Source organism: Rhinopithecus bieti, unplaced genomic scaffold, assembly GCF_001698545.2.
Source record: "Rhinopithecus bieti isolate Rb0 unplaced genomic scaffold, ASM169854v2 scaffold_17174, whole genome shotgun sequence".
NCBI lineage: Eukaryota > Metazoa > Chordata > Mammalia > Primates > Cercopithecidae > Rhinopithecus > Rhinopithecus bieti.
In genome coordinates this window covers 1,432,126-1,459,838 of record NW_016808962.1, presented here as the reverse complement: position 1 = coordinate 1,459,838, position 27,713 = coordinate 1,432,126, and the positions used below count along the sequence as shown (strand labels likewise).

Here is a 27,713-nt window from a genome sequence, read left to right as displayed (position 1 = left end):
GGAGAGAACTTGGTGATAGACTTGCTGCTCTTTTTAAGCTGAGACTACAGGAGGTCCTGGGGAGGTCAGCGGAATCCCCTGCTGCCCTCATCGCCTGCTGCCCTGGGGGCCTTTGCTGGGCTCTCCCATCAGGGATCCCCATGTCCTGGCTGCGGTTGATGTAGGAGCTTTGTCACTTCCACCAGACAGGCCCAGGGCAAAGACTTGGTCCTCTTCATGGAGAACACGGGACTAGAGTTAATGGCTTCTTCAGAAACTGTCCCTAGACATTCATGCTGGGCGTCTACAGACGCTCAGTGGCCTAACTGATAAGTTTTAACCATTAACTTATGCCAGGCAGTTAACCTTCATCTTCATATCACTCCTCTGCATGCTAAGAGCAGCAGCTGCCGTGCAGTGGGATACAGGCCTGCTGGGTCCCAGGGACTGACTTGTCCAGTCCCCTCTCCCCGTTGTCTGATGAAAAACCTCGAGACCCCAGGGAGATGAAACAACTTACCTATTGTCATCTAGCTTCTGAGGCCCAGAATTCATGGGTGTTGCATTTCAAAGCTCTGATTTTTGCTGTTCTATGTGTTCTTTTTTGGTGCTTTGCCATCTTCACGTATCAGAAATGAAGCTGAGGTTTGTGTGGGTGACTCTAGCCCACCTTGCTCGTATGCCTACAGAACCTGCTATGCCTCTTGTGAACTCCAGCTCCAGGACCAAATTCTTTGAAACACGGGTTGAGCGTCTCTCCCGCTTGGCTTGGGGCTGCCTCTCTGTTTCTCTCTCATGAAATGATGCCTGAGAATTCTCTGACTCCCGCATGGCTCAGGCCTCTTCTTCCCCGTGAAGGCTCTGCTCATCTTACGTCCGTGGCATCTTGTCCGAGACTCCCAGTCCTCCCACGAGACACTGAGCAGGGACAGTATCTCTCCCCAATTCCCATAGCTCTTTGCAACCCTGCCGGGGCCTCCGCTGTTGCAGCTGTGTGTTTCTGTTTTGGACCTTCTCACCTGTGCACAAGGTGGGAGGCTGTGGGAGCTGCTGCTTTGCTGATCCTAAGCTCTCGGTTACTGCATTCTCTGAGCCTGTTTCACCTTCCATGTCCAGACCTTACCCTGTCTATGGCCCCAGAGCCTCCACTCTCCAGCATCCTACCAGCTAGCTCCACTCAGCTCAGGGCAGGGGCCTGTTTTTCCTGCCAGCGCACAGGCCACAGAGGCTGCAGGCTCTCATCCCCACCTTCAGCAGGGTTGGTGCTCTCTGGGCTCTTGGTGGAGGACTGAATCTGGCGATGCTCATTGACACAGCTTTTAAGGTTGGGGTGTCAGCTTTGACCTCCCCAAAAGGCGTAAATAGTGGCCTTTTTTCATATGGTCTTCACTAGGAACGAATGATCTGAATTTGTTGGTAACAAGGACTAATAAATCCTCCCTCCCTCCCTCTCTCCCTCCTTCTTTTCCTTCCTTCCTTCCTTCCTTCCTTCCTTCCTTCCTTCCCTCCCTCCCTCCCTCCCTCCCTCCCTGTTTCCCTCCCTCCCTCCTTCCTTCCTTCCTCCCTTTCTTTTCTTCCTGTCTTCCTCCCTTTCTCCTTCTCTCTCTCTCTCTCTCTTTCTCTCTCTCTCTCTCTTTCTTTCTTCTTCCCTCTGTCACTCAGGCTGGAATGCAGTGGTGCGATCTTTCACTGCAACCTCCACCTCTTGGGTTCAAGGGATTCTTCTGCCTCAGCCTCCCAAGTAGCTGGGGTTATAGGCATGTGCTGCCACGCCTGGCTATTTTTTTTTTTTTTGTATTTTTAGTAGAGACGGGGTATCACCGTGTTGGCCAGGCTGGTCTCAAATGCCTAACATCAAGTGATCCACCTGCCTTGGCCTCCCAGAGTGCTGGGATTACAGGGTGAGCCACTGAGCCTAGCCAGGACCAATACATTTTGCATAACCAAAAGGAGAATCCCTGGCCCTGTGTGTGAAAGCTCTTTTGTTGTTTGTGAGTGTATCTCTTTCCTGCTCCTATTTGTACCCTCTACGATAGCTTCAGGAAGCATGGTTACTCCCTCTGAACTCAGCTTCTTCATCTGAGCACAGGATTTTTAGGGGTGTCATGAGATACATCTCGCCTTGTTCATCCTGTGCAGAAGGAAGACCACTCAGTCAGCGCTGTTGAGGGATTTGCAGGACCCTGCCGAGTGCTTTAGATGTGCTCTGTCATTTACTCGTCACACTTCTTTCTGAGGAGGCTTGTTCTGCTCCTTCTTACAGGTGACAGGGCTGGGACTTAGCAGTTGCACCTCTTGCTAAAGGCTGCGATGGTCCTGCCCCAGCTCACGCGGCCAGCACGGGCTCTGCCTCTCTCTGCCATCTCAGTGAATGTTTACACGGGCGTCCCTCCTCCTCCCTCCCCACTTCTTGCTCTAAGGGTGGAGGCAGTTAATTTTTAAGCCAGCCAGCTCAGCAGACATTTCCTGAGTGTACCTCTCGGCTGTGCACAGAGCTGGACCCAGATGCAGCCTGCTGTCTGCAGGGAGCTTCTGCCTGCAGCCCAACAGGATGAAGTGAGAGTCCGATTCTGCCAGATGATTGCAGGTCTCCACCTATGTTTGCTGTGTGTGTGTGTGGTGTGTGTGTGTGTGTTAATGTTTGACAGCTTTTAAAATGGTTTTTAAAATTAGAAGATGTTATTTTTAGAGCAGTTTCAGATTTGCCGCAAAATTGAGGAGAAAGAACTGAGGGCTCACACACATGTGCTTACGTGTACACACGCATACATTTTCACACACAGAGACACAGACTCTCTTGCTGTCAGCATCGCCGCACCAGAACAGCGCATTTGTTAGAATTGGTGAGTCGGTATTGATGAGTCCCCAGTCTACGTTAGGGCTCACTCTGGGTGTTGTACATTCCGTGGGTTTGGACAGGTGCATCATAAGTCACGTCCACCATGACAGTACCGTACGGAGTAGTTTCGCTGCCCTAGAAGTCCTCTGTGCTGCGCTTCTCTCTCCTGCACCCTGACAGCCGCTGACCTTTTCACTGTCTTCATAGTGTTGCCTTTTCCAGAATGCCATAGGGTTGGAATCATAAATGTGCAGCCTTTTCAGATGGGCTTCCTTCACTTGATGATATGCATTTAAATTTCTTCCCTGTCGTTTATTGGCTTGATAGCTCATTTCTTTTTAGCTGAACAACACCCCGTCTTCTGGATGTGCCACAGTTTACCCTCCATTCACCTACTGAAGGTGGATGCTGACCGGCGGCTTCCAAGTCTTTCTTTTTTGCTAGTTGTCACTACCGTCAGAAGAACCATGAAGCGTCCTTAAATTCTGCTCTTTTTGAGGACGCTTTTATTCCTTTTCCTGTAAGATCCCTTTTCTGATAGGCTGTCCTCACCAATCTTTTTTTGACTCATTTTAATTAGAAAGTCACTTTACACATAACACCTTACTAGAGGCATATTTATACATGTGTCTCTTTTTCTACTGGGAAATATTATTCCTGACTCCCAGAGTCTGGGGAGTGGCCCCACTGTGTGGATCCCGCCAGTCAAAGCCACAGCGTGGGCTGTAGGCTCACTCTCAAAGTCAGCAAGCCACGTGTGACTTTTCATGTCAGCGCAGTTACACTTTGTACAAAAGAATTAAGGTTTCTAAATCCCAAATAATCTGAGCCCCAATCAGGGGCATTGATTGTGGACTTCTAGGCCTTTCTTGGACTTGAAGGTGGACAGTAGGACCAAGCCACTGTCAACTAAGGAAGTGCGTCAGCCGGGTGACACCAGCTGCCAGCAGCTCGGGGCCTTGCTCTCTGGGGCTCTGCTCCTTGCACCATCTCGGCATCTGTGGGGCTTATGGTGACATTACACAGGCTGGGAAGTCACTGGGTTCACCGTTTTACACCAGAGGAAACAGGTCTTTGAAACTGGTGGTGACCTTTGGCCAGGCTGACGGGACCATGTTGGCTGTCTGGTTATGAGTGTAGTTCTTGCCCTGTGATGCCAGATTTGTTTTTTAGTGTGGCATAAGTGTAAGCTTATGTTTGTGTAGGAAGTCCTAACCTTGCCCCAAAAAGAGGCCAAAAGAGGATTATAATCTTTTGAAACAAGACATTCGTTTTAAATAAATAATATAATTTTAAAATGTATCCTGCGTTTTCTCTGAATCATCAGTTTTCATTACACATTGTGTTGTAACAGATAAAACAGCACATACTTGGAATGAATCTGCACCTACTTGCTGCATCATTTTAACTATGTGGCCCGTAACCTAATTAGCAGCTTTGCAGCCAGCGTCTGTATCTGTCTCCTGGGCAGGAGGCCAGAAGGTGCAGCCGGAGGGAGAATGTGGGTCCCTGCGTCCTGCGTCCTGCTCAGGCCAGGCCTGTCTGCCTTGACTCTCGGCATCTGTGAAATGAGGGTAACTTTCCATGGCACTGCAGTTACATGGGAGGGTAGGAGGCTATTGGCAAGGGCACCCCATGGCTGCAAGTGTGTTTGACTGATTAAACTAGGGCTTTTGAGGTGCCCTGGAAATCTTCTTCTGAACCTCACCTCTGTGTCTGTAGACCAGTTCTAACCTGAGAAAGCAGCTCTCCCTGCAGACTCTCCATTGCTTGAGAAATAATTTGGGCAAGCGTGCTGTTGGTTAAGGTTCATTCCCCACCCCCACCCCGTGGGATGTTGTTGGGTGTCTGTTTACCAGGGGTCACAGGGGAGAGAAGGGACCAGCTGACCTCATGCAGCCAGGCTCTGATGCCAGAGTGGGACACCCAGAGAAGATGAGGCCCCTGAATTCAAAACAGATGCCACTTTCATGGTGACAATCATCAATGTTTGAGTGACTGCCCTGGCTGGGTCAGATAGACCAGGGTGGGGAGCCCAGTCCTGGAGGGAGCCCCATATAGCTCGAGGGGCAGGGGACAGAGCAGCAAGGCCAGGCATCCATGGACACATGTCGCTCCAATGTAAACAAAAACAAAAGAGCACGCGGTGAACATTTCCTGCTCTGTGTGCGTGTGCGTGTGTGTGTATGTGTGTGCGTGTGCTCCATACGTGAAACTCTGTATTAGGTGATTACTTATTTTCTCTTGCCTGGCCTCTTTGGGAGAACAGAAGTACAAAATGGAAATTTGCATGTGTAGCTCTCAGAAGCAGCTTCCGAAACTTTGAGGACTCATAAAAGAGAAGAATGAGTAACAGACCTGGGTCTGAATCCTGACTCTACTTTGTCTTACCCATGTGACCTTGGGCTTCAGTTTCTTCCTCTATAAAACAGGAATTAACCCCTACTGAAAGGACTGTTGAGAACTGAATTCAACAGCTCTGCAAGCACAGGGCCTGGTGGCTTCTGCGGAGTGCGCTTTTCCCTTTTAAATACCTTAATTTGCATCATTGTATTAGATGTAGATGTCTACAGTGTCAGTTGCTGGAAACTACTCTTTCCGCAGTTGTGGTACTGACTCTAGCAGATTTATTTCATGAAATGTTGCCTACCGCTAGCATAAATCACTATGCATTTTATTTATTAATTGTTAAATGACAAGAAAGTATATATATATTTTCTAAATTTTCTTCTGCAAATGGGATCTGCTCTTTTAAGCAAACAAATTCCATTTAGTAGGCTTAATTAGTGCCTCAGACTTAGCCTGGGTCCACCTGAAAGTGGTTGCATATGGCTAATGGCAGAGCTGTGGGCTTAATATTTTCTGACACTGGAATCCAAGTGCCTCTTGCTCGATGCTGCCTTGGTTCTGGCCAGCTCTGTGACCTTTCCCCTGACTGGCTGCCCTTCTTCCTACTCCCCCCAGCCTCCTGCATTTGCACAGGCTCACCCTGCCTTGGCTCACCCCACGGAGGACTTCCATAGTCCTGGCCCACATTGCTGCAGCCACGATGTCCGGGCCTAGGGCAGAGCCGGGTGCTGCAGGTGTCTCTGCCTGCTTGGTCTTGGGTTTCTGATGTGATTTCCCACAAGCCCCTGACGAGCAGGTACAGATGCCTCCCCAGCCCTCCGCCTCCTCTCTCACCTGTGCCTGGCATTCTGTACTGCGTGTGCGTGGACTCTCCCACTCAGCCTCTGTCTGCGCAGGCCACCATCGCTTTTACTCCCGCTTCTCTTGAAACAGGTTCTGGCCGGCGGTGTGCAGATGAGGGTTTATACCCTGCTGGGGGTGCGGTGGGCTGATTGGCAGCCTTTGCTGACTCCCCTGGTGAAAATACCTCACCTCCCCCCACCTGCTTCCAAGCTACCAGCCTGACATTAATCAGCTTGAAACATTCCTGCAAATGCCCCGTTCAGCTCCAGCACCTCCTGCCCATCAGCTCTGGTCACAGGGGAAATGTCCCTCCTTCTATACATGTGGCCCCAGGCTGTCTTTCTGCTGACTCTGGCTGCCATCTGCAGTAGCCCTTGGCCCCTTTCTAGAAGACCCCAAACTCTGCATTCCCCTGTGTGAGCTCACATCCTGTTCAGTGATTTCCTTTTTCTGACATGCTTTTCTTACTACCTATTTTTTCAGACAACCATTCAGTTTTTGAACTGCTCAGAGTCTATAATCTATGCTTCCCCTCGTTATCCCATCACCCCTCCTCCAGGCTCACTGGTGTCCTCCCCGTTCCTCAATCCAGGGCCTCTTCACCTCTGGGCTTCTGGGCTGGGCGGCATCGGGGCCTCTCCCCGGCCCTGTGGCACCGTGTGCTCCTTCTGGATCACAGCTCTTCCTCTCTGACCCTGACTCTGGCTTTGCCCAGGTTAGAAATCCACTTGTTATAATGTGTGTGGTTTCCTCCACTGCTTTTCCGAGTGGTCTCTCCTTACCCTTCCCTCTGCTGAGATGGAGGAGGAAGGTGTGCTGCAGTCGGGGAGCTGTGGAACTGCCTGTTCTCTTTGAATGTTTAGACACCATATGCAGTGCATCTTTTTAAAATTTCTACTATGTCATTCTTCCACATGGATGCCACCTGCCCTGGCATCTAGCAATGTCATCTCTGCAGAAGCTTATCTCCGGGACTTTCTGGCAGTCCTGGGCCCCGGCTCTGGCTGGGAGACTGCATTCTGGCTCTGAGTGTAGGTTCCCAGTGGGATCTTGTTCCTGAGGCAACCTCTCTATGACCCGTTCAGACTCAGGTCTTCCAGAGCCTGAGTTCAGGCTGGGAGAGGTGCTGGGAGCCCACCCCTGCTGGGACGTAACCATCGCTGCCAGGCTAGGAGAGACCTCTGCAGGCCTTGTCCTCAGGATGGGGGCCATGGCCCTGTGCCCACCATACTTCCAGACACCCCAGTCTGCCTTGTGCAGCCCTTCCCCCAGACGCTGCCCCCTCATGTTGTCAGCGTGTGTGTTCGTGAGTCTCAGCCTTCTAGACCACACGACAGGCACTTAGTTGATGTGCGGCCCTGAAGCCTGTGCTCTCTGGCCACCGCGCCAGTGTTGCTGTGCGTGTGCCTTCACGCCTCTCATTGAGACGTGGCTTCATGTTCCATGAGGAGAAGAACGTTTTTAATCAAACCACTGGCTTTATTTTGTGGGGTTACTTCTGAAGGGTAGATTTCCTAGTAAAGCCCTCATTTTTTGTTATTTTTCAGACACATTTTTATCAGCGGAGCCAAAACCCATAACGAAGCATTCAAATCCCCACCTCCAGATTTTGAATTGTAAAATGAAACTTGTTTCACCATGGGTTTCCCCTTCCCCCCTTTTGTAAAGCAGTTAATTTTAGGCAGGGATTCAGGAAGTGCCTACTCCCATTTTCCGTCAAGCACAGAAATAGCTCGCGGGGCGCCCTCTCTCCACCTCTTGGGAGCAGCTGGGGGAGTTCATTTTTGTGCGTTTCTAGGCATTTCAACTCCTGCCTTTCTGCGCACTGTGTGTGTCTGTGCACCCTCAACTGCAAATTACCCTGGAACTTTCCGAAGCCCGCAGACTTCACTTCTGTTCTTAATAAAGCTGTGTGCAAGGATCTGGGCTGTTAACCCTCCCTTGTCATTGGAAACTGCCCCCTGTTCAGAAGGTCTTTAGAATAATAAACTCACAAGGAGTGGATAGAATGGCTGAATGGTTGCAATACTGTGATGTGAGAAATTGTGCTTTCAGAATCTTCATCTGAAACCTTTTGTTTTTTCAGAAGGTTCTTTACTTATAAAAAGCATTTGGAGGGGAGTCGATTGAACCTTAGGAGGTTGGTTAGAAAACTTAGCTCTGCCCAGCAAGAGCTAAGGTGGCCCAACCTTGAACAACGGATGGGGTCAGTAGGAAGTAGACTTGTGGGCATTTTAAAGGTAGACCTGTAAGGATTAGGCTAACCACCCAGTGGGTCAGAGGCACGGGTCATGAGTAATTCTTAGGTTTTGAATTGGAGACACTGGGCAGAGAAGAATGCCATTGGCAGGATTTTGTGAACAGGGGTGGAAGTTTAGCTTCAGACCAGCAGGAACCAGTTTAGGTTTCATGGAATATGTTTATGTGGACGTTAGAGTTAAATGGAATGCCATTATCAAGATTTTGTGAACAAGGGTAGCAGTTAGCTTCAGACCAGCAGGAACTAGTTTTGGGTTTGCGTGGAAATGTTTATGTGGGCATTTAGAGTTAGCCAGTTGGCCATTTGCAGCCCAATGCTTAATTTTAAAAGATTTGATAAGTTGTGAACTCTTAGGGTTTCTCACATTTTCCTTTCTTGTCAGCTTTCTTTAGATCAAAGGACAGTTGGTAAAACCCAAACTATTCATCATGTTATTCTTAAACACTCTTGTCAAAATGTACTTCAGGGAAAATTTCTTTGGTGCCCCCCTTTGTGGAATTTGCCCTTTTCTTCCCTGAATAACTGTTGTATATTTGTACGTTTTCTTCCATTGTAAACTGAATTTCGAAGACAACTACTAATTCTTTCTCATCTCCGAGTGCCCCGAAGTGTGATATTTGATATGCCATTCTGCAATGAATGAATGAATAAGAGGTTGAGACAACTGACTCAAAGTTTGGAGAAGTGACCAGCTCATTTGTGCTATTCCTTTTCTTTATGGATGACCACTGAACATTGACTGTCGGAGCCCTGCGCTTGACTCTGGAGGGCGGTTTTGTTTGAGATCGTGTGATCCCCTCTCTAGGGGTGACCACTTCCTCTGCCTTGTCATTAGCAACAGGTCAGTGGAAGCCAGGGCTTGATGTGAGGAGCCTGCTGTTGATTTCATATGGAAACCTCAGATGGCCGCAGACCCCCAAGAAGCAGGAGTTGGGGGTGGCATTAGCTGATGTCATCACCCGAGGCTCTGCTCCCTGTGAGCTCAGTGCTGTCCTGATGAAAGGGCCTCGGCTCTCACAGGCAGTGGGGCCCCCTCCTGCTCAGGAGCCCCTTGACCAGAACCCCGCCTTTCTCAGCAAGAGGCTGGCTTTGTTGAAAATACAATCTGCTTCCTGCTCCCTGGTGGATGTGGCACCCACCCCTCATTTTAAAAGCCTCTGAAAACTGTGCTTTGTTTTAGTGTTACTGCCTCCTTGGACCTTTTCCTTTGAAATAAGAAGAGGGTATTACAAAATCACAGGAGCAGAAGGTCATAACATTTCTGTGCTCTTCTCTTGAAGCAGAAATAAAAGCACATCTTGTTTGTATGTCTCCTGAAGAAGGGGCCTTGCCACTGGGCCTTGAAGCACAAACACCTGCCCAGTAGGAGGTGGGCAGGTGGCTTTCCAGGCAGAGGGAGCAGCCTGGGCTGAGGCTTATGGATGGGAGGTGGGGTTAGGCAAGGGAGTTGAGCCTGGACCATGTTGGCTGCAGATGAGGACAGAGGATAATAAGAGATCAGGTGTGAGGAGTCGACAGTGCCAGACCCCGGAATCTACAGTACAGCACTCAGGGTAGCCTGCCCGCAGGCAGCTGTGTCTTCCATGATGGCCTGCGCATCAGACACATGGGGCCCAAACCCAGGCTTCCTGCCACTGGCCAAACAGAGGGCTGTGGTGAGGGGCTACCTTCACTGTGGGGTGGCCAGAGCCATGACAGAAAGCCAGTGTAGGGTGGATATGAGATGATGACTCCCTGTCATTCGTGAGTGGGATTCGGGATCGCTGGCACACAGTTGGAACGGGGGCCATTTCTGGTGCCAATAACTAAGGTCCCCATTCAGTAGGCCCATACAGCTTCTTCAGAGTCAGGTATTTTAACTTGTATGTTAAACATGAATAAATCAAAGCAAAATCAAAAAGCGTTCCTTCATTTGCTTAGACCTCCAGTTGAGTGGTTTCGGATGTTCATGGTGTCAAGCACGGCATTCGGACCCGTCCTTCCAGGAGCCTGTAGGATCGCTCTCAGGAACTGGCTGTGACTGATGGGGCCATGCACACATCAACATAATCTCGGGCCATCTCTGTAGGATGCGACTCTCAGTTCTCACCATCCCACTCAGCCCTGTGGTCCCAGGCACTGGTTCTTCCCTGCCTTCCTCCAGGTGAACAGGGCGGGGTGAGGGACATGTCTGTTTTGCCCTGGTTAAGTATTATCATGAATCAGTCTCATTGCTACAGCCTCATCATCAGAAAGTTGTCTCCGGAAATGCCTAGTCTGAACAACATGGAGTTTGTGTGTCAGGAGAGAGGCAAAGTCTGTATGGCTGGCCGAGATGGCCTTTGGTCGCTATGCTGCTGTCTTTGAAAGGGCGTGTGGTCCCCTCTCACCCCATTCCAATCTAATAGTGTATATTTGATATAGTCTCTCTGTCAAGACTTTCCTGTGATCTTGAGGTTCACATCCACCCTGTGATCTAGTATTATCCCTATTTCACAGATGAGGAGGAAAATTGAGTTCACAGAGGACAGTCTCCGTAAATTCATCAGAGCCAGCTGGGAGAAGCAGAGGGCGTGCCCTAATTTCAGTCTCTGGAGGCAAAACAAAGCTTTTTCGGTTCTGTCCAGTCACTCTGGGGCTTGAAACAGTATATATATGGTTTAAAATATATGTTTGTTTAAAACCGAAGCTTACATTCAACACCACCACATACCGTGCACGTTCAGCCTGATGCGTTTTTTGGTGAATCGCAGCGTAGATGGACGAGAGGCTGCCTCTCTGCCTCTCCACCTACTGGCTGGTGTCCTGGGTCATATCTGCCAGCCTCGTGCTGAAGCCGCGGTTGCTCTCTGCCAGCCTCTTGCCCTCACCATCGGCGGCTGAAATCTCCTCGTCTGTGACAGCTCATGGCCTCGTTGCTGCCGTTTGCTTTTTCAAGTGCTGATTTCGAGCCCCTTCCCTCCACTTCCCGACACACAGCACTGAAGGATGGCATTCTGGTGCCCGGCACACTCATCTGGGCATGCTGGGGCTGTGTGCATTGCTGGGCACACTATTTCTGTTCCCTGTTGTTGCCTAACAAATCCCCTGTACTCTCAGTGGCTGAAACCAACAAGTTGTGATGGATTCGTGAGTTGACTGGGCAGTGCTTGCTTCATGTGGTGCTGTCAGGGGAACGGGGTGGCCAGAAAGTCACAAACGCCCTCATGCCTGTTTCCAACGATTGGCGCTGGGCACCTTGGTGCCCCCTTGTAGGTGTCTCTGCGCGGCCATTCAGATTTCCCTTCATTATGGGACCTGGGCCCAAGAATGGGATGCTCCAGGTGAAGGTGGCAACTGCAGCTGTCTAAGGCCAGGCTTCGGAGTTATGCCATATTCTACTGCTCACAGCAGGCCACAGGGCAAACCCAGAACGAGCCCAGATTCAAGAGGAGCAGGGGCAGACTCTACCTCTTGATGGGGGAATGGCAGAATTCCTTTACAGAAGACCTTGTGTGATGCCACCGTCTTTGAAAACACAATCTACTAAACTAATGCAGACTATAGAATGTAGGGATATTATTGTAGAGGTAATCATCAATCTCTTCTAATTAATTAGAATGTAAATTACTCACAAATGTCAGTGTCAGTACTTTATTACTTTATTATTAATTATAGGTGGCCGGTGAGAATTGTAGACTGATCAGATGTAGCTGGTGAGGAGTGCGTGAGTTGGGACCTGGATTTTCCTTGTGGAAATGGATCCAGTAATGTTGATGCAGTGAAATCTTGGCCCTTGGCATTATAATGCTCCAATAAAGAGACTGTTCAACAACTCAATACTACCTTTTAATCTTTCTGCAGTTAAGTTGGATTTATGATTTATGAGTTTTTCTTCCCGTTCTTTTGCAAGCCACTAGCATTTTTTTCAATCACCAGATGTCCTCTTTCTCTTTTTAAAAAGATAAGGCCTAGGACTGTGGTAAGTGTCGGCCTTCGGGGGTCTGTAGACCCTGATTCTGCCTCTGTGAGCCTCTGCTGCACCATGAGATGCTTGGCCTCTCTGCTCAGCCCCGGTCTTGTAAGACAGACTCACTGAAGGAAAGTGTTCAGGCCCCGGCGCGATCCTGTCCTGTGCCCTTTGCTGGGACTTGTGTATACAGCATGCAAGTGATCCTGAAAGTGTACTTTTCAGCCACTTTGAGAATCCCCTGGACATTGTTCCAACAATAGGTTCGCATTTGATTTCTGATCTGAGACAAATAATGGTGACATAATGGATGCAGGATACTATGCTTTTGCTTTAAATCTATTATATTCCCTACCAGTGGTAACTTGTTTGCCTGAGGCCAGGGAAGGCCTGGCCCTGCCTTGTGGGCCATGGGCCTCAACTGGGTGAAGGTAGTCAGTGTTCAACAGCTACACAGCCTAAATAAAGGAATGAGAAACAAGGTTCCAAAAGGTTCAGCTAAGCCCATCTGGGATAGGGGCACAACTCTTTTCTCTAAAAATTATTAGATTCCATAGAGCTGGATTGAAAAGGGAAACTGAGACCCCAGAGGTGAGGAGAGCCGAGACCAAGCCGAGGCCAAGGACTGGGGAAGACTGGGGCCTTTCTTTTTTCTTTTTACTATGCCACAGACATGATCTTCACTAGCTGCTTGTTAACTGTAAGGAAAAATATAATGACCTGATTCCAGGAATTTCCCTTCTCTTTCTCTTCCGCTCCTGTCGGTTCTTAGCCCGCAGGCTGAGAAGGTTTAATTGCGTCTGCTGGGCGGGTGTTTTCTCATGGGGATTAGAGCAGGCCAAATTGGGCTTTAACGCTTAGTGGGATAACAGAGCTTCCTGAGGAATGTGAACCTAATTAGGGATTCCAGGGTCAAGCCTGACAAAAGAGACACAGAAGCAAAGTTAGGGCAAGCTCTTGAGGGAAGGAAAGAAAGTTACTAAAGTCTCGAATGTCCTCATTTTGTACTGCCGTTCTTTGTATAAATCTGCTGTTGTTTGCAGGCTTGTGTTGAAAGTCTGACCCTGGGCCTCTCTTCAACCCTCCATGGAGCCCCCTGTCCCCAGGCACCATTGGAAGAGCATCCTTGAATGATGAGTAAGGCCACCTTCGGCTTGTCAGGAGCCCCCGGCCTCACCTGGGGGACCCAGCTCCTGTTGGTGTGCCCAGAACGTTCTGTGTCGACCTGACGTCTCCACCAGTCCCATCAGACCTTTGTTAGTGCTGGGGGGTTGCATTTTATTCCCCCAAATTCAAATGTTGAAGTCCAAATCCCCAGAACCTCAGAATGTGGCAGGATTTGGAGATAAAGTCTTTAAAGAGGTAATTAGGTTAAAATAGGGTCATTAGGGTGGGCCTAATCCAGTATGACTGGTGTCCTTAGAAAGACCAGGACACAGACATACACAAGGAATGGCCATGTGAGGACACAGGAGAAGGTGGCCATCTGCAGGCCCGGGAGAGAGGCCTCAGGAGGAACTACCCTGCCCACATCTTCTTTTCAGCCTCCTAGCCTCCAGGGCTGTGGGGGGATAAACGGCTGTGGTGTCAGCTGCGCGTTCTGTGGTATGTTGTTACGGGCAGCCGCCCCTCACCCGAGCTAAGACTGTTGGTTATCTAAGCAGGTAAAACACTTGGGTCAGTGTCAGCACTGGGAATGAGCGGACTTTCCTTTTGTGATTATTCTCCTTACCCTGCCTGCCCTTATAATAGACGATAATAATGGTAATACAAACACATGAACAATGCATCCTTTTTCAATCTTAACTAATGGGTGAATTAAAGATCTTGCTATTTTATTGATCAGTAACATACAATGTAAGGAGTCAAAGCTGTGGTATAACAGAAGTGCCCCTTCGTAAAAGCTCCACCCTCCTTGCAACCAGGCTGCTACTCGGTGTAGAGATTAGAGGAGTCCCAATCCCCAATTATATCATAAGGTCCTGGTGGTCAGCAAATATTTGGCGTCCGTATCTGTTTTTCCCTGGCTAGTTCAAGGCCTCAGAGGTAGGTTACCTCTGACTGTTTTTATGACTTAGGAAAGAAAGTACTGCCATCTTGGCATCATCATGAAGTGTCTTTAAAAATAGTTGTTTTTGTTAAGATAAACAAAAGGAAACTTCATTTCTGAGTCTTTACAACTTATCTTAGGGTTAAAATTATTATGATTAAAGTAATTTTATGTGTGATAGAACTTGTGCATAAGGTGATGTCTCTGTACTTAACTCAGTGAGTTGCTTTCTCCCTTGTCTGCAAGGTTTGGGAAGGTCAGTGGCTGGCCCGTTCGTCTCTACTCAGTTTCCACTTGTTTTGCACCTGAATGCTGGTGGTGTGTGGTGGTGTGCATTTGTGGAACGCGTTTCATTACTGCGGGTTGGTACTGTTGAGCTGATCCTCCCCTCCAGAATCCTGACATGAACAAGGTTTGCCCAGGCCTGCTTGATACCAGAGTAGACGCTTCACCTCTGGACAGAATGACTTGGAGAACAAGCAGGAAGAAACAATTAGAGGATCTCAAGCCTCCAGGCTTTCCCTGTAGTGGCCGCGTGTGTAAAAGCATGCTTGACACTTCAGGGTGCTCGCTGCAGTTCCTTTTTTTTTTTTTAATTCTCTTGCCTCAGCCTCCTGAGTAGCTGGGATTACAGGCACGCGCCACCATGCCCTGCTAAGTTTTGTATTTTTAGTTGAGATGGGGTTTCGCCATCTTGGCCAGGCTGGTCTGGAGCTCCTGACCTCAGGTGATCTGCCCACCTTGGCCTCTCAAAGTGCTGGGAGTACAGACTTGAGCCACTGCGCCCGGCGTCTCTTCAGTTCTTACTTCATGCTTCTGTGAGGTTCTGGGAAGCTGATTCACGTGATCCACCATGACTGGAATTTTTGATGATTTGGAAAAGATAGAATTAAATTTTACCTTTATTCCCTTTATACAGAATATGTATGTTTATACAGAACATGTAGTGCATCTGTTATACCCACACGGTTTTAGAGAAACCGATGGAAAAATGTCACTTTCTATATGACTGTTTACAAAATGGAATTTAATAAGAAACAACAATAAAAGCTGAGTTTGGAGTTTTATTGTGTTCATCAAAAGGAAAGCAATGTCTATCAAGCACGAGGAGAACTGAGTTGTCCTTCATTTCTCCCAGGACTTGGATCTCCCAGAAGTAAGCAGAGAGGGATTGGTTCAGGTTTGAAGAGTTGATGTCACTCCTCACTGAGGAAGGTTTGCACCTGAGGCCCTGTGTCTGTCAGCACTGAGGGTGATGGTGGTAGGACTGGTGCACCTTGGGTGAAAGCACTTTCTAAGGCAGAATGTGCTTGTTGGCTGAAGTGCTTTCATTCACTTGGGGGATGGAACTGCAGGACTGAGCTTTGTTGTGTGTGCACACACACAAACACACAGAGATACATACAGATATACACCCACACACAGAGAAACAGACACACTCTCATGTCGATACACTCACATGAGGCATAGGTACACATAGAAACACATAGAGACACTTACAAAACTCACAGTTTCAAGCATGCACATTCATACATTCTCACAGGCACACACGCTTACACCCACCACACTTTTACACTCCCATGCACACAACACTGACTCATCCACTCACACGCAAACTCACACCACTCTCAAACTTACACACACACAAAATAATACATTTTCAGATATCCACAGTAAAATATGCCTAGTCAAACACAAGGCACCACCACATGGATACAGTCACCCACACTCACACGGATATAGTCACCCACACTCACACACCCACACTCACACTCACCCACACTCACACATGCGCTCACCCACATCCTCACATTCCCAAGGACACAGTCATGACGTGGTGGCAAGCCCTTGCCCCTCTGCCCCTCTGTCCTGTGGACCTGCGGGCTTGGAGACAAGGTTATTGATGCCAGTGTACCCAGGCACCCATGTAGCCAGGTGTGGGGCGGGCACAGCAGTGTTTGTTTGTGGTTTCCTTGGGAACAGTTGATTAGGTCCCAGGATAGCCGAAAGAAGGCCATAAAGAGGCTCTCAAACAGGCTTCATAGAGGGGCCCTCGCCACCACCATGGGAGGGACGGATCCTGGGGATGCCACAGCCCATGGCTTTTGTCCCACAGCCCATGACCCACTGCCTTCTCTCCAGCCTTCTGTAGCTACTAATGGGAGCTGCTCTGCCCCCTTCTTTGTCTCACTGTTGTCACCTCTTGTCACCCTAGCCCCTGAGGGAGTTGCTCATTATGAGAGGGTGCAGCTTCTATCAGGAGAGGAGCCTGGAGCTGGGGCACCAGCTGGCGTCATCTCTGTGAGAGTTCCCGTGGCTGGCACTGGCCATCTCTGAGACGCAGCTTCTCATACACAGAGTGGGGGCTTGCTGACCTTATTGTGAGGGCTACAGAGAAAGAGCTGCAGATGGGGCACTGTTCCATGTTTAGCTGATCTGAGTCCACACATTGGATGAGCCATGGGCCTCCCCGGGAGTGCGCTTTGATTGCCTGGTTCTTGTCTCAGCCTCTCACGCCCCTGCAGCTCACTCAGCATCATGTTACAGAGCAGGCAAAGCGCAAGGCCAGTGGGTGCCCACCTAGACCCTTGGCCATGCCACCGCACACATTCCAGCCATGCTGGCGGTGCACTGATGGGGCCAGGCGCAGCTCAGAGGCTCCTGGTTGGCATCTGCAGGACAGTCTCAGGGGATGCAGTGTGCCGGGACCCTCCCAGCCCTGCAGTGTTGGGTGGCTACTCTGTCTCTGAATAAGTCAAACTGGCATGTTAAGAACATAAGTGCTAAAGCAGTGTCAGCTTCTTTGTGCCGAGGAAGGCCAAACCCACCTGGAGTTGGCCCCAACCCACAGTGCTTCCCTCTGTTCAGTGAAAAGAGGGAAAGAACCCCACAGTGCTGGGGAATGTGTGATCAGAGCTGGAGTTTGAGGTGAGGAGAGCAAGCAGGTGTGCCTCACTCCCTTACCTGGCTCCATCCACAGGAGATACCCTCCTGATGCATGGGAGGCGGGGCAGCCTGTAGATCAGCGGGGCAGGCTCAGTGGAGAGCTGTGTGCGCTCCGGCGGGGATGCAGCTCTGCCCACGGAAGCACTGTGCTTCTGCCTCTGCTAAGGCTAAAGAACAGCAAATGACACCTGACTGTCCAGCAAAATCAGCTGATCGCACCGCTGCACAGTCCCCATAGGTTCCTTGGTGCTGAGCAGGCCGGCGTGAGCATCCCCAGCCTAGCCGCCTCGTCCCATGGTTCTGTCTGTGGTCAGCTTACCTGCCTTAGTATAAGACAGGAAAAGTGTGATGGAAATACAATCTCTTTTCAGGGACTTCCTGTCCTGGAATATGGTTTTAGCCTCATTGAAGGAACAAGTGCCCTCCGTGTTCACTTGGTCATGGTTTTTACTAAATTAGATGTTTGCACTTAGAGAAACAATGAGTTTTCTCTCTATTAACAGGCAATTCTTTGCCTCTAGAATGTCCCCTTCTCTCTGTTGGTGCTCCATGAGCATTTTTATTTGCAAATCCACTCTCACAAAAGGTCTTTCCTGAGACACTTTTGTCTGTATCTTGTAACAGCCCATGTGCAAACAGACAATAGGGCCTGTGACCGGTTCTCTTGGAAGAGAGGACTGTTCTGTTCGGTAGGATGTGAATGTGGAGGCTCAGGGCGAGGCTGCCTTCCATTTGCTCTGCAGAACCTGGGAGCTGCTCACCCCCCACTGTTCCCCAGCTCACTTTCTTAAAAACGATTCATTTTACGCAGTTTCTATTACGTGAGCCATAAGCTCTGTGGAGTTGGGAACCAGTCTGCTTCATTTCCAAGTGAAGTCCTGGCAGGAGAAGATGGTCAGTGAAAATGTGCGGGACAAGTGATGGATGGAGTTCGGGTGTGCCAATTCCAGAGCCCCTTAGCCACATAAGCCGTGGATGATCTGGGGCGAGATGGGACTCGGGCAGTCCCGGCTTACACAGCTCACCTCTCCTTTTCTGTAGGACATCCTGGGGCCAGACCAGGCGGTGGGCAGTTATTGCACCCCATCTGGCCATAGAGGGATGTGGGAACACACAGACCTGGCTTTTGGACCAAATCCTTAAGTTACTGCTGTCTTTAAAACTCAAGTTTCTGACATTGCACAGGGCTTTTCTTTTCATTGTCTCAACAAACGCATGCTTCCATACAATGAATTTTAAAAACGTATTATAGACTCTATTTTTAAGGGAGTTTTAGATTTATACAAAAATTGGACACACTCAGGCCGGGCGTGGGGGCTCACGCCTGTAATCCCAGCACTTTGGGAGGCCAAGGCGGGTGGATCACGAGGTCAGGAGATTGAGACCATCCTGGCTAACACAGTGAAACCCCATCTCTACTAAAAACACAAAAAATTAGCCGGGCGTGGTGACGGGCGCCTGTAGTCCCAGCTACTCGAAAGCTGAGGCAGGAGAATGGCGAGAACCTGGGAGGTGGAGCTTGCACTGAGCCGAGATGACACCACTGCACTCCGACCTCGGCAACAGAGCAAGACTCCGTCTCAAAAAAAAAAAAAAAATTATTGGACATACTCTTCTTCCTCTTCATATGTAAACACCTTCCATTCCTGTGGTACATTTGTTACACTTGATTAGCCAATATTGATACAGTCTTAGTAACCAGAGCCCTTGGTTTACATTAGGATTCTCTCCTGGTGTTGTACATTCTGTGGGTTTAGGCAAATATAGAATGACATGCATCCATCATTACAGTGTCAAGCAGAATAGCTTCATGGCCCTAAAGAGTCTCTGTGCTCTGCCTGTTCCTCTCTTCCTCCTAATCCCTTTCACTGACCTTTTCACTGTCCCACAGTTTTGCCTTTTCCAGAATGTCACAGACTTGAAATCATACAGTATGTGGCCTTTTCACAGTGGCTTCTTTCACTTAGTAATATGCATTTAAGTTTCCTCTTTGTGTTTTCCTGCCTTTATAGCTCATTTCTTTTTGTCACCCTTGATATGCCATTGCAGGAATGCTGACAGTGAGTTTGAAAAGCAGGGGCCCTGATTCTTTGCAGTTTTCTGGCCCGCATGTCATATGTGGAGTGAGGCAACAAGATGCATGTGTGCGCTGAGTAGGTACCATGCTTGGGGGGAGATAAGTCACACCACTCTGTTAACCATGGGGTCTCCTTGTCTGGCTGTTTCCACCATCCTGTAAGGTTTTGTCTGTGAGTCCCTCTGTTTCCAAAGCTGTTTTTGTTTTGTTTTGCTTTACGTGTATTTGTTTACTTATTCTCTCATGCATTGATCAAACTTTAATGTACACACATGTAGTTGAGGACACACAAATGGAAAAGGTGTATTCCTCCTGGCCAGCTGCTATGAGTGTGTAGGGCACAGCCAGTTCATGGTGAGGCCAGGGGCCCTGAGAGAGGACCCCTGCCCCAGACATCCCTCTGAGTCAGAGCCCTGGTGGAGTAATCATGTGTCCCAGACACAGCAACGACCATGTGTCACATACTCCCTAAGGACTGGACTGCGTAAGATAAGCAAGAGGCTATAAATAGTTGTCCTGGCAAGAGCCAAGGTCACGCCACCACCCACCCCAAACCACAAGGACAATTAGTCAGATCTCTGAGATTCTCTAAGATTCTCCTTCCATTGCACATTTTCAGAAAACTCTTTGAGAAGGCAGGTGCCAGGGTTCTGGAGGGGGCAGTGCCAGGAGAAAGCTAAGGAGTGAGGTCACTCGCCAGGAGCCGAATCCTGTTTGCTGGCGCCTGGCTCCTGAGCGGCCCCCCAGAGCAGCGCGATGCCAGTCTGTCCCCCTTAGTTCCTGTCCTCAGGGAGAGCTCTGTGCCTGTGAGTGGGGCCCCTGCCGTGTGCCAGGCACTCTTCTGAGCTCCTCACATGCCATCTCTTAATTCTCACAGTGACCTTGCCTGGAAGGCACTATTGTTACCTGTAGTTTTCAGATGTGGAAACTGAGGCCCAGAGAGATGAAAGGCCAAGGTCCCGTGGCTCGTAAGTGGTGGAGATTTGCCCTGCAGGACTGGTGGCTCCATGTGCCTGTAACTAACTGCCTCTCCTGACCGTGTTTGAGCCGCCTCGCCTCCCTTGCTTTCTTTGTCTTTCCCAGGGAGCTCTCGGTCTTCAGAGACTCTGATGGAGTCCAAGTCTCCTCTCCCGTCTCTTGTGTCGAATGGAATAACCACGTCCACATTGCCACATTCAGACTTTTTCAGTTGTACTTGTAGAAATAGTTCTGGAAAAGTGGCCCCTTGTGTAGAGAATGCATGCCCCTGGGTGAGGATGGGAGGAGTAGGGGCTTGAAGACTGCCAGGGAGAACCTTCCACCTTCTTCTCTGGGCCCCACTCCCAAGCTCCCCAAATACGGACCGACTCGGAAGTTTCCATCCTTGAGGTCTACCAGTTCTTTGTGCAAGTGGGGGCTAAATTTTGTATCTATGAGTGATTTGCATTTTTCTTGAAGGGGAGGTCCCATGGTTTCCATGACATTAGCAAAAAGGACAGGGACTTTCCAAAAGTGAACAAAACCCTGGACTCTCTTAACTCTAAATCTTGTCAGTCTTGATCTGCTACAGCTTTCTGGTCGGAGTGAGGTTAGAGACAGTTTCATTCAGACTTTGGGAGCCTGGCTCGATTATTATGCTAATTTTTTTCCTGGAGAATCTGTTTGCTTATCTGTTTCTTCTGTCTTTGAAAGGTGGTGATTCCCTGCGGTGTGCAAGCCCGACTGGAACAGGTAAGCCCTTTGCATTTCTTTGGTTCCATTATTCTATCCTGTGGGACTAAGTCCTTTCTTGAAGCTGGGCCCTCTTTGGGGATCTTTTGGCTTCCTCTAGGATCCATGCCCTCCCTTTGACCTGTAGCTTTCATTCCCAAGGCTCTCTCTGAGGACCTTTGACCATGCTGCACTGGCCATTTGCATGGTTTTTTAGAGAAGAGGATCCGCTGCACCTTTGCAGGAGCTGCCTTTCTATCAGTAATAGTTACCTTCGGGGCGAATCTCCCCAGGCTGAGTTTCCTTGGCTAAGTCTGTTGTCTTAGTGATAAAAACCTGGATAGTGAGGGTGCCTGGGTCACCGGGTGTCAGTGGACAATGTAGTGTAGTGGTTTGTAGACTGACATCCAACTCTGACAAATACTGGGTGTGTGTGTGTGTTCAAATCGGATTGAAGGTAAATACAATAGCACTTTCTGTTTGGCTTGTGATTAGGCAAATTTAAATTGCTGTCTGCTTTTCAAATGCAGCTCCTTGGAAGGTCGTGGTACCTCCTGGTGTTTTATTTGCCTCCACCCTTTGGAGCTAAGGGGGTGAAGCTTTGTTTCTGAGGGCTTATTAGCAGCTTGCAGGATAACTGAAAGGCTCACTGTGCCTAGACAGTAGGACACAGGACCCTCTTCTCTCACTGCATATCAGAAGCGACTCCCTGGGAGGGAGATGGGAAGCTGCCTCTTGCTGCTGGGGAAGTGTATGCAGGTTCGGGCCTCCCCGGTGGGGTAGGGAAACAGGTACGCCGTGGTTCCTCCTGGACATCTGTCAGGTGTGCTGTTGCCTGTACTTCTCAAGTAGGGCAGGGCTTTCTGCCCTTGGCTCCCCCTAGCTTCGCCATACACAGAATCTGGGGTGTTCTGCTGGAGAAAGGTTTGGCAGTCTTCTGGGTTGTGAGCCTGGTGACCTCCAGACATGGAACTGGCTAACTGCCTCTGTCTTGTGGTGCAGTAGGACATCCTTCCCCAGGCTCGGCCAGTGGCGCCTGTGTGGCAGCTTCCCTGCTCTGATGAAGTCAAGATCAGATCGTGGCTCCAGTGACTGGGCTGTGCTCTTGCCCCCTGCCCACCTGAGCCTTGGTTTCCTCCTTAAGCTATTGGGCATGGGGGTGGCTCTCTAACCTCATCACTTGAGTGGCCAGGCCCTGCCCTCTCCCCCTGCTGACCTGAGCCTCAGTTTTCTCCTTTATGCAATGGCCATAGGGGTGCTTTCTAACCTAGCTGCGGACGAAAGAAGAGGGACTATGGGCTCAGGCCTGTCACAGAAGCCTGGCCACAGGCAGGGTGCCCTTATTATGCTCCTTTTAATGCTGTCACATGGTGTGGTCTCTTCTCTTCTGGAAGAGCACAGTATGCATTTGAGGTCATAGGAACATTTAAAAAAATCTCACTCAGAAACCTAAAATATTGACAAACTTTGAAAAACATGTTGCAGCATCAAGAGCTGAGGCCATCCGGGGTGGGCGCCTGCCCGGCCGTCCTTGCTGGCCTCAGCTGTGTCCCCAGGCCTGTGGTCCGCTCTCACTCCATTCTTCTGTAGCACTCACCGCTGACAGGGGTTAGGGTGGGGCAGCGGGGGGAGTGGGGGGACTTGGGGGAGTGTCCTTGCATTTGGTTTTGACAGGCTGCGGTTTGTGACCAATTTCCTCAGGCTTGTCACAGGCCCCCGGAGCCCAGGGCTGAAGCCCAGGTGGTCCCAGAGCTGTGTGCCTGTCCCAAGGCCCTGGCTGAAGCCTGTTTTCCTGGTGGCAGCTGAGGCTCTCCCACTTTGCAGACAGTTCCTTGCCATCAGATTTGTTGGTGAGCCCTGGACATCAGAGGCACCAGAGGGCTAAAGCCGTGTGCCGGGTCTAAAGACGCGGGTTGCAGGGCTGTCAACAGCCGGGACAGGCCACAGCCCCGTCCTGGCTGCTTAGATGTTGTCACTGTGCCCCCTGGAGCCCAGGGTCCAGAGAGGAGTCTTCAGTCTCCTGGAGCACAGCCCTTCCCCTGCATCAGGACACGGCCTCCCCGTTAATCTTTTCATAGGTGCGGTTGCTAAGAGATCTGGCTCTTCTAGCCCAGCCTGGCTCCTGCCCACTCCCCTTGCTGCTGTGTGTGTGTGTATTATGTATGTAATTGTTGTATGTATATGAATACACACATGCATGCAGTTGTTATATGTATATGAATAGACATGCATGTTATGCGTGTAATTATAGGTATACGAACACATGCATGCATATTATACATGTAATTGTTATATGCACACAAATGAATGTGTACATGTTATACATGTGTCAACACATGAATACATACATGTGCCATACATACGAGTGTTATGTATGTGAATATATATATTAGGTATGTAGTCTTTATATGTGAGTGTATATATGTATGAATGTTTCTATGCGTATATTATGTATATAAATGTTACATATGTGAATATATGCATCTTGTATGTAATTGTTATGTGTGTAGGTTTCGAATGTAGTTATTAATATATCTGAGTGTATATATATATGTGGATAATGTAATTGTTACCTGTGTGTGAATGTATGGATGTGTGTGTTTATTATGTATGTGAGTTTATGTGTATGTGAATGTGTGTGTGTGTNTCAAATATGTGTATGCATGGATGTGTTTGTGCATTATGTATGTGAGTTTATGTGTATGTGAATGTGTGTGTGTGTGTATTTCCCTTAGACGAACATGCGTGAGTCCACTCCGTACTAAGCTCTCTGTGACCTTTTCAAATTGCCTTGACCAGATGGCCTCCAGGTGTGGTCCCTGGACCTGCAGCCTTAGCATTGCCTGGGCACCTATAGAAATGCACATTCTCAGGCCCCAGCCCAGACCTACTGAATCAGGAACTCATGCTGGAGCCCAGTGATCGGTGCTTTAACAAGCCCTCTGGCAAGGTTGATCAGCTCAAGTGTGGGAATCCTGGCTGTGAGCTGGAACTGGGGCAGGGATCAGCCTGTGGGCATGCAGTCAGGGGTGGCAATGCCTGCCTTTTGGGCTGCTCTCCCCAGGTGGTGGTGTGGGGCCATCCGGGGCGGGCGCCTGCCCGGCCATCCTTGCTGGCCTCAGCTGTGTCCCCAGGCCTGTGGTCCACTCTCACTCCATTCTTCTGTGGCACTCACCCCCGACGGGTGAGTGCGGTGGCGGGGGGCGTAGGGGAGCTTGGGGGCGTGTCTTTATGCTTGGTTTTGACAGACTGCGGTTTGTGACTGATTTCCTCAGGTTTGTCATAGGCCCCGGTGGCCCCAGAGCTGTGTGCCTGTCCCGAGGTCCTAGCTGAAGCCTGTTTTCCTGGTGGTAGCTGAGGCTCTCCCACCTTGTAGACAGTCCCTTGCCATCAGATTTGTTGGTGAGCCTTTGATGCCAAGACACCCAGTTCCCTCACATCTTTATTTTGCATGGAGCTTTCTCCCCTAAACAGGGCAGTGCTGTCTTCCTCCTGGCGTGGAGGAGTAAATGGAAGGATGGATGTGGCAGCCCAGCCCGGCCTGAGCACTCTTCTGCCTCCCTGCTAGGTGGCCTTGTAGAAGTAGACCCTCCTATTTAGTGGAGCTTGGGCGGCAGGGTTTCCACCTGCACAGTGTGGCTTCCCAGGGCAGAAAGCAGAGTCTTTTTCTTCTTTCCTGATCCTGTCTGAGCTGAGTCTTCTGGCACTGTGATCCCTGGCATTTTGGATGGGCATGGAATTGCTTTCAGATAATACTGACATCCCCGATGTCACCTGGGGTGTCACTGTGCCCTGTGGGACCTGGCCAGGTCACCTAATAGCTGTTTTTTTTTTTTTCTTTGTTACCATTCATTGAGTACCTATTCTGTCTCAGATGCCCTGCCCTCCCTCACCTGCTGGAGCTCAGAAAAGTGAAGAAACTCCTACATCACCCAGATACTAAGTGGCTTCTGTTCTCTGGGGTGTCAGTGCCCCTCCATGGCCTTCTGTGACCTGCCCTCAGACCTGGCTGCCCTTCTCCTCTGTCCTGTGCTGAGGCCCCTCCCACACCTGGAGTTCATCTGGCACCTGTACCCACCCCCAGCGCCTGCCTTTGCTCTGTAGCTAACCTGAGGGGCATGACCCCTTTGGAGAAGTTCTAGAATAGCTTCATCCCAGCATGTTTTATCGAGGTGAGCTGCCGGGTCTGTCAAAATTCCTGGAGTTGCGCTGGCTAAGGGTATGATTGTTTTGAATCCCTTGGGCCTAGTTCCCTGGTGGGGCAGAAAGAAGGCGGTGATGAACCATGCCAGTGGTACTTGCCTGCTGGCTTCCCACGACGGGACTGTAAGGGTGTCTGTCACCTTAATGACATTATACTGTGTGAGGGCCCTTTGTCTGCAGGCATAGGGTGACTTTGTGGCTCCCTGGGGCATTTAAGACACAATGGAGAAGGAACATTTTCTGTGATTGTGGTGCATTGAACCTGTGGCTGTTTACCTGTGATGTTCGTTTTCCTATTCCCGGTAGCAGAATCTTCTGTTTGTTTATTGCAGCAGCTTACAAAAGTGGAATGTGAGGTTAGATTAATTCATGGACTCAAAAGCAGCACATAGTGTTGTTGAGAAAGGAGCTGGGAGGCAGACTTCCCTTTGTGAATGTCAGCTTAGCGGATGTTACATGGACACAGGGTTGGAGCTTCCTGGGAGCCAGTGTAAAAAGGAAACCACAATGATTGGCATGTACCTTTCTGGAAGGTGGGAAGAAATAAGAATCAGCAGAGAAAATGTGCGATGAGGGAAATTATGAAGGGTGTAGACTAAGGCATTGGGGCATGCGCCACCTCTCCACGGGTCAAGCGGAATGATTTTGGAGGGATGTCAGAGGCAAGCTACTGGCACTGGATTTTGGAGGGATATCGGAGGCAAGCGTAGCCTCATTGGGACCTCTGGCTTTTCAAACTATAAAGGGACAGTTGGTGTCTTTCTCATCTGCTTACATTACCTTTCCATGGGCTGTGGTCTGCTGGGTCATAGCGAGAATGCTTCACCATTGCTCAGGTAACTGCTGTCCCTAAGGCTGGGAGAGGTGGCCGGGCTCCTTACAGTGGAGTCACAGCCTGTGGTCCGGCTGCTCTGTAAGTCTACATGTATGTGTACACGCATGTGCTCACATGCACACACAGGCACAGAATGTAGTAGTAGGTGTGAGCATGGACTAGAGTTGGGCTGAGTCCCATTCCGGCTATGACACTAGTGAGCTGTGTGACCTTGAATGGAGTTTTTTCACTTTTCTAGGCTCCACTTTCCTCTTCTGTAAAATGAGGGTGCCACCAGCTCCTCTTGGGGTCACTGCCAGGATCGAATGAAATAACATGCTTAGATCCTCCGTGCTGGTGTGACACAGGGAAGACACGTGATGTGTGGGGAAGAGCCTGTTTGGTTGTGACTTGGCAGTGCGGTTCTTCTGGTGCCCGCAACCTTTGCTGTGTGCCATTCATTGTTGATCTGGTGCTCCTGACGGAGAGAACCAGTCTGATGAGTTCCAGAGCGCGTCCCCTGCTTCCTGAGGGTGAGGATATCGATGACAGACACTTACAGTAGATGATTTCTGTGATCCCGCATTTGCAGACTTGGAGGCACCACCGCGGTCGGAACAAGGGCACACGGGAGTCTGTCCTTGGTAGTTGCAGGTTTGCAAGATCTTTTCACGATGCTGTGGCCTAACAGTGGTCCCAATGGTGGCCCCACAGCTTTTGATAGAAGTTCAAGGGCAATGTCCTTATTTTTTTCCGCCCTGTGTTTACCTTCATACCCTCTGCAAGCGACTGATTCATACCAGCAAATCTTGGTGCCCTCAGGTGTAGGGCAGCCTTCACTAGGACACCCTGAAGCCATGTGTGGGATCCACTCCACGCCCCCCCCCCCGCCCCTCCCCTGGCCTCCTAGGCAGCCCACAGCCAGCCTGCTTCCAGGGAGGGCCTGGCCTGCCCCAGGGAAGTGCCGCCTGTTTACAGCGGGGCTACTGTCCTTGAAGGAGGCCGGTGTCCCCGCCTTCTGGTGGCTGCCTCCAGTGTGGGAGGGTTCAGGGCAGTGCCTGATCCAGCTCCGGGCAGGTCCCGAGCCCGGGCCAGCTGCCTGCACTCACTCTGTGATTGTTCTTGCTTGGCCTTGGCCATTGTGGTCTGTGGCCCCGGAAGAGGGGTTGGGTAAGAATAGTGGCTGAGTCATCAGGGCGGTGCTTCTCTTGGTTCACCTAACCTGACGCCAGCGCCAGCGGGCTGGTTCCCTCCAAGGTGACCGCAGGGCTCACATTTCAGCCTCAGGCTGGAGCTCACACTCCACCTTTGCACAGCTGTGTGTGCAAGGTGCATGTGCCCGTGGTCTGTGGTGTGAGGTGTTTTGTGTATGCTGTGTTTGTGTGTTGTGTGATGCAGCATGTGTGTTGTACGTGAGGTGTGTGTGGTGTGTTTTTTGTATGTTTGTGAGTTGTCTGTCATGTGTGTTGTATGAGGTGTGTGTGTTGTGTGTTGCGTGTGAGGTGCTTTGAGTGTTCCAATGTGTGTAGTGTTTTGTGTGTGTTGTGTGTCATGTGTGTTTTGTGTGTGTTGTATTGTGTGTGAGGTGTTACGTGTGTGTGAGGTGTTTTTTGTGTATGTTGCAGTACATGTGTGCTGTATGTGAAGTGTTGTGTGTGAGGTGTTTGTTTTGTGTGTGAGGTGTGTCTGTCGTGTGTTGTGTGTGAGGTGTGTGTGTTGTGCTATGTGTGTTGCGT

At 49.9% G+C, this 27,713-nt stretch overlaps 1 protein-coding gene across 9 annotated transcripts in view; it reads left to right on the top strand.

Annotated features, from left to right (window-relative positions):
• TNS3 (tensin 3) overlaps positions 1–27,713 on the top strand; it is a 311,508-nt gene that overhangs the window by 83,997 nt on the left and 199,798 nt on the right. For 6 of the 9 annotated variants that reach the window (XM_017888090.1, XM_017888093.1, XM_017888091.1 and 3 more), the window contains one exon: positions 20,943–20,981. The gene's annotated coding sequence lies outside the window, so the exon portion shown is untranslated. Of the gene's footprint in view, positions 1–2,502; positions 2,567–19,266; positions 19,348–20,804; positions 20,839–20,942; positions 20,982–27,713 lie in introns of those variants that run through there. The other 3 variants (XM_017888095.1, XM_017888092.1, XM_017888094.1) reach the window with 3 other exon arrangements.